This window comes from Scomber scombrus, chromosome 6, assembly GCF_963691925.1.
Source record: "Scomber scombrus chromosome 6, fScoSco1.1, whole genome shotgun sequence".
Lineage (NCBI taxonomy): Eukaryota > Metazoa > Chordata > Actinopteri > Scombriformes > Scombridae > Scomber > Scomber scombrus.
This window is the reverse complement of record NC_084975.1, coordinates 23,629,855-23,635,854: the sequence shown is the minus strand read 5'-3', so window position 1 is coordinate 23,635,854 and position 6,000 is coordinate 23,629,855. Positions and strand designations below refer to the sequence as shown.

The following is a 6,000-nucleotide window of genomic DNA, read 5'->3' as shown; positions in this document are numbered from 1 at the left end:
AATTGATGCTAATACTCATATATCAGGACCTTTCCTATAAAATGCAGTAGCCCTAGTCTAGAGTTTTCTCTTTTTTTTTAGGGTTAAGGATGATGTTTTTTGTAGGGACATCCTCCTTATTAATCGATACATTTGAAATACACGACATATTAATAACAGTCGCATCTATTTCTTCATCCATGGTGGGTACTGATGTAATTATGGGGCCTCCCTGGGTGTATTTTATTTTATTTTTTTACCCTCATCGACGACCCTCTGTTCTCCCGCTGGAATGGCGCTGGATGCTGGATGCTGCTGCTGGTGTGGACAGCCTCTCTGCATCCCTCCTCCTCTTCTCCTGTCCTCTCCTGTTCTCCTCTCCTCCTCTCCCCCTCTCAAACCGAAATGGTCCCTTCCAGTGCGAACCTGTCACTGTCACCGGTGAAGCGGCCGTGAAGGCAGCCGGAGTGTGAGAGCAGAAAGAGAGGGAGGGGGGTGGAGGAGAGGGAGAGAGAGAGAGAGGGAGAGAGGGAGGGAGGAAAGGAAGGCTTCATCCACTGCCTGCCATTGCAGTGCGGCGGCTGCTGCTCTGGAGCCACACCAGGAAAGATCTTTGCCTCTTTTTTTCTGTAACATTATTAACAAGCCTGCCGTGAGGAGGACCATTGCTTCTGCGAAAAGGTGAATGGGGGGTTTCTTGCTTTGTACCCGTGAGTATGTTATTCCAGAGTATATACGTATATGTTTTGGGGGGTGGGCTCCAGAGTGAGTGTGTGTGTGTGTGTGTGTGTGTGTGTGTGTGTGTGTGTGTGTGTGTGTGTGTGTGTGTGTGTGTGTGTGTGTGTGTGTGTGTGTGTGAGAGAGTGTGTGAGTGAGTGTGTGTGTGTGTGTGTCCTGCGGGTACAAGCTGAGCGGAGGTAAACTTAGCTACCTCACTGCTATGCTAAAGCTGTTAGCTAGTTACCCCCCTCCCTCCAAAACATGGTGGCGTTATCTTTTCACTGAGCGCATCAATAATGATGTGAATCGCTTTAATCTCTGTGGTGCTTGCATAAACTGTAATATTCAGTCACAATATCCATTGCGGTCGAGCTGTCACCGGGCGTCCAGGTAACATTAGCTAGCCTAGCGTTAGCCTGCTGTAACAAAATGTCGGCCAGCTAAGGGGGGGGGGGGGGGGGGGGGTGATGATTTGACCAAGCAAGGGGTACTTAAGTGGGCACAAGATTTATGAAGACTGCAGGAGGCAAAGAGTGTATGGTGTGTGGTGCAGCTTAGAAATATGACATCAGGTTTGCTAAAAAAAAAATGAAAGGGGGGAAGGTCAGGCGGTGGTTTCACCTTGTTTTGATGGCCGGTGTTATGTCGAAATATGTTCCCCTGTCAATATGTGTCCCCTCTCGTCCATACAATCGGGCGTCTTCTGAGGGGTTTAACCTTAAACCATGCTTACCTTAACCCCAACCAGCTAACTGTAACCATAACCTAACTCCAACCTGAGGATGTGTTGCTATGAGAAACAGTTTTAACAGGAGGGGAACATTATTCGAGGGGTGACAGACTTCGACATAACACCGGTTTAGTAAAAGCAAGAGTGGGCGAAGCTAGGTAGCAGATGAGCTAATGTTAGCAATGTTAGCTGGCTTTAGTTTGTGGTGGCACTGAAAGACAGACACTGCTTGCATGCACAGTGTTAAACCAGCTGTCATAATAACGCACTGTCATGTCAGCTGTGTGTGTGTGTGTGAGAGGGGGGGGGGGGGGGGGGGGGGTGGGGGGGTCTGTGTTTGGCACATCCAGGCGAGCTATCTGACTGTTTTTAATGTCCAGGACAAACACACACACACATAGACTGCGGCTAACATGAATAAAAAAAGAGCATCAGTTGTCACCTGTTGAGTATTGATGGACGGTGTCGGTGTGAGTTTAGTCACTGAGCCAGCATGCAGACTGATGACGTTATCTTGTTAGCACACTGTCCCCTCTCATCCTCTGACTGCTGTACTAAAATATGTAACGACCAGAGTTGGGAAGGTTACTTTAGAAATGTAACAGGTTACAGATTACTAGTTACACTATTTAAAAATGTTATAAATAATATAACTATTTCACTTGCCTAATCAAAGTAATGTAGCTTATTACATTTGATGACTTTTCTTATTTCTAACATGTTTTTAGCTGTTAGGGTAAGTGTACCCATGAAGCCCACCAAAATCTAAGTTCAGGTGTTTTTCATGGATACTGACATGATGTATAAGGGAGACCATTTTCTTATAAGTAATATTTATCTCTCACTTGAAAATGTATTTATTACTTCATGTAGATTTTGGAATATAAAATAAAGATATTTTTTGAAAAAAGTCTAAAATCTGGCATTGGCTTAATTGGTACTGTGACACCATTTAAGCCAATGTGTACTCCACATAAGCCCACATCATGATTTATTCACAAAATATAAAAATATTGTTTTCAAAGACTTAAAAACAGTAATTTATGTATTCAATACCATGTTGAATATTAAAAAATGAGGGGAAAAAACCCTCCTCCTGAGCAAAATCTTAAAGGTCTGACTTCAGATGTAACCTCCTTTGTAATCATCAACATTTTCATAACTAACTAATTTCACAGTTTTTCTCAGTAACTAACAATTACATTTATTTTGTGATTACATAACGCTGTTACATGTAACTAGTTGCTCCCCAACACTGGTAATGACAGTCAGGAGAGGAACATGTTGCACAGGAACAAAAAAATCATCATAGATCCTTGTAGACGCGTTTTGGCATGAATGCATTTGCCTCAGCCATTTGCTCTATAGAGGCGATGCAGTTAAATGAACTAATTGGGACTGTTCAAGTTCAGTGAATGCATCCTGCTTTACCAACATATCTCACAACCCTATTTTAGAGTACTAACTATGAAAGCATCTCTTATAATGGTCTGAATATGGCCATTAAATGTATCTTTATATATGTTTTTAGGAACTTTGTTTAGTGAAGTCTTGCACTCAGAAAAAGGCAAAAAAATAGTTTTGAAGCGCTTGTGAGTGGCAGTGTCGTATGGTGTACAGAAATAAAAACAAAAGAAAAAAAACAACTACAGGAAAAACAGCCAGCTTGGTCAAACTGTATTTCACATCTGATGGTGAGCATAGTATCCTAATTCCTCAGAACAGAATAAAAAAGAGAGAGAGAAAAATAAATACATTAAAATAATTATGGAAAAAAAAATGTAACCAAATAAAAGCTAGTAGTGGGACAGGGTCGGATCTTATTTGGGGAGAACTGGGAGTATAGTCTCTTCTGCCTAAGTGAGGAAATGCCCTGACACCTTATATATCTATACATCTTTAATGTAGTCATTATTCACCAGCTCCACTTTTCAGGTTGTTTCGAATTTTTGTAAATGCTAAAAGGCAGATAAGATGGTCATGTCATAGATTATTTGTCTAGTTTTTATAATGGATAACAGGCTCCCAAAATACTTTGTAAAGCATCCAGTGCCAAATATATATAAAACTGTAACATGTATAATGGTATCTTTCACAGGAAGTATGATTCATTTCACGTTTCAGTATTAGACTCTAAAAAAGGGATCACCCTTAGGTCTGAATGTGTCATCTTTTGCCTCATGATAGTGTTGTAAAGTTATATTAAAACGCAGCTTGGCAGGGCAACAGATTAGCCAAATTAAGTGGGGGGCAGGGGGAATGCAAATTATATTTGTCTCAGCCATTAGAAGTGTCATTGCACAATTTAGTTCAGTTTGTTCTCTTTAAATAATTCAAATTACAGCGCTGTGCAGGGGATGCCTCTGGGCAAGCATGTTGCCTGACATGAAGAGAAGATCTAGCTGCTCAAGGGCAGCTGTAAATGTTGGCCTTTAAATCATGTTGCCCTAAGCTGTCATAGAAACAGCAGCCATCTGAGTCATCGTGGTTTTGGAAGGTCAAATGTGTCCGATATTTTGCCTACTTAAGTCAAATTTGACTGCAGTCTCACGGTCGTATGTATTTTTGAAGCTGTCTCGAACAAGACGCTCATTCAGATGTTGCTTATGACATACTAATGAGACTTAATTACTGTATTTTTACATGTAAGGTAATGTGCACACAAATGGTCTAATGTTATGAATATAAAAAGGTGGATGGCCTCTGGTGTTTCTTTGAAGAGAGTAAAGTCTAACAGACAGGGTGCCGCAAAAACAATGACAAAAAAACGTTTGGAAACAATGTTAGCAGTAGCCCAGAGGTGCCATACGAATGAAAAGGAATATACTACTACTACTACTACTACTACTACTACTAATAATAATAGTAATAATAATAATAATAATAATAATAATGATGATAGTACATGTTATTTATAGCGCGTTTTTAACAATACTCAAAAACACTTTACAGAATCAAAAGCAATAAAACCATACAGAAGAAATGAAAACACAAAAAACAATGCAGAGAAGAAGAAACAAAATAGAAAAACAAAACAAATAAATACAATGCATCATTTTTTTGATAATTTTTGTGCAGCTAATACACATTTCTGTGTATGCAAATGTCAAAAATTGAACTGCCTCTATTAAAAACGCCCAAAAATCCCTTTTATTCATATTCTATAAAATGTAATCATGGACCATATACAGTGATTGTGAATGTTTTACAGCGTCATTAAGGATTAATCAAACATATATTAATAACTGATGGGGAATTTATGAATGTGAATGGGTGCAGAGACAAATTTTGAATGCGTACAGTAAGTAAGGGTTAAGTCCACTCAAACTCAAATTTTACTCTGCACGTTATTTAGTGTGAATTCAAATGCAGTGACTGCCACTGGATTGCCAGTTTAGCTAACATAAAAGTTTCACATCTCCATTGTATTCTTGATAAAATATAGTTAAGATGTAAAGTGCATTACATGTATTAATAGGCCTCATCTTTTTTTGTTCTTTACGCCACTCAGATTTTAGGCTACTATTTGGAGAAAGAGGTGTAATTAATGTTTACTGTGGGCATTAAAAGGTCATTTGCTCTGATACACGGCTACGATACGACTACTTAGCAAACACCTATTAAAAAATATGACATTAAAGTCCGTGTTCCTATAGTACAGCAAGTCTCCTTATCACCATGGCACGTTTACATTACGGCCACGGCTCCATTTTTACAGAAGCTCACTCGTATAAATCAGCTCCGTCGTAAATCCCTGTTTGAAAGAGGTGTGGAATTATCAGGATGAAGAGGCTTGCAAAATCTCTCATCAATCACATTACAACACGAACCTCCTTTTTTTCTAATGGCGCAGAAACATCCCATATCATTACCGTTTTTCATTGGCTCTGTTGTCCTCATTTCAATCACTGTGACGGAGAGGAGGCGGCGTTCAGGTCAGTAGCTCGGCTTATCAGCACATTCCTGCCCTCTTGTGTGCTCTGTGTGGGGCACTGATAACTTCCACCGGGCTGATTGAGTTCAGGAGCCGATTTCCTCGTCTGTCCATCTGTGCAGGATACACTGCTCTACACACCAGGTTGCATCAGCTGTGTTTAAGTTCTCGCCTAAGTTTGGGTGTAGAAGCAACACTATAGAAGCTTAGTAACTACTAAAATTGGTTGCACCACGATTATTTGGAGCATAATTTAACTATTTTGGATGTAAAGTCTTAACTGAGGTAAGTGGCCAATCAACAATCAAAGATAGCGTACACATTCGCTTTCTGGCTGGTATGTGCCATTTTGCATCTTAGCACATCATAGTAAGCTAGATCAATATTTAAATATATCAATAAATTGGGTCTCTACTGGATTAGTGTTTAAAAATAGCATGCAATGAATGACAAAATTATGTTTTTACCTTTTTAGTGAGTGTAATTCTGTGACATTTTATGATTTACACCTACCCTCGGGGCATGTGTAACTATTTAGTTGTTACTTAGAGTTATGTTTTAACTTATCTATGTGATGCAACCGCTTTTATTTTAGTAAAGCATGAATCACAACATGGTAATAAAATATTCAGGGCTC

At 39.6% G+C, this 6,000-nt stretch overlaps 1 protein-coding gene across 8 annotated transcripts in view; it reads left to right on the top strand.

Annotated features, from left to right (window-relative positions):
* Window positions 1-519: 519 nt before the first annotated feature.
* The window catches only part of tjp1b (tight junction protein 1b), a 39,179-nt gene continuing 33,698 nt past the window's right edge, over window positions 520-6,000 (top strand). For 6 of the 8 annotated variants that reach the window (XM_062421344.1, XM_062421340.1, XM_062421342.1 and 3 more), the window contains exon 1: window positions 520-660. The gene's annotated coding sequence lies outside the window, so the exon portion shown is untranslated. Of the gene's footprint in view, window positions 690-5,583; window positions 5,649-6,000 lie in introns of those variants that run through there. The other 2 variants (XM_062421338.1, XM_062421339.1) reach the window with 2 other exon arrangements.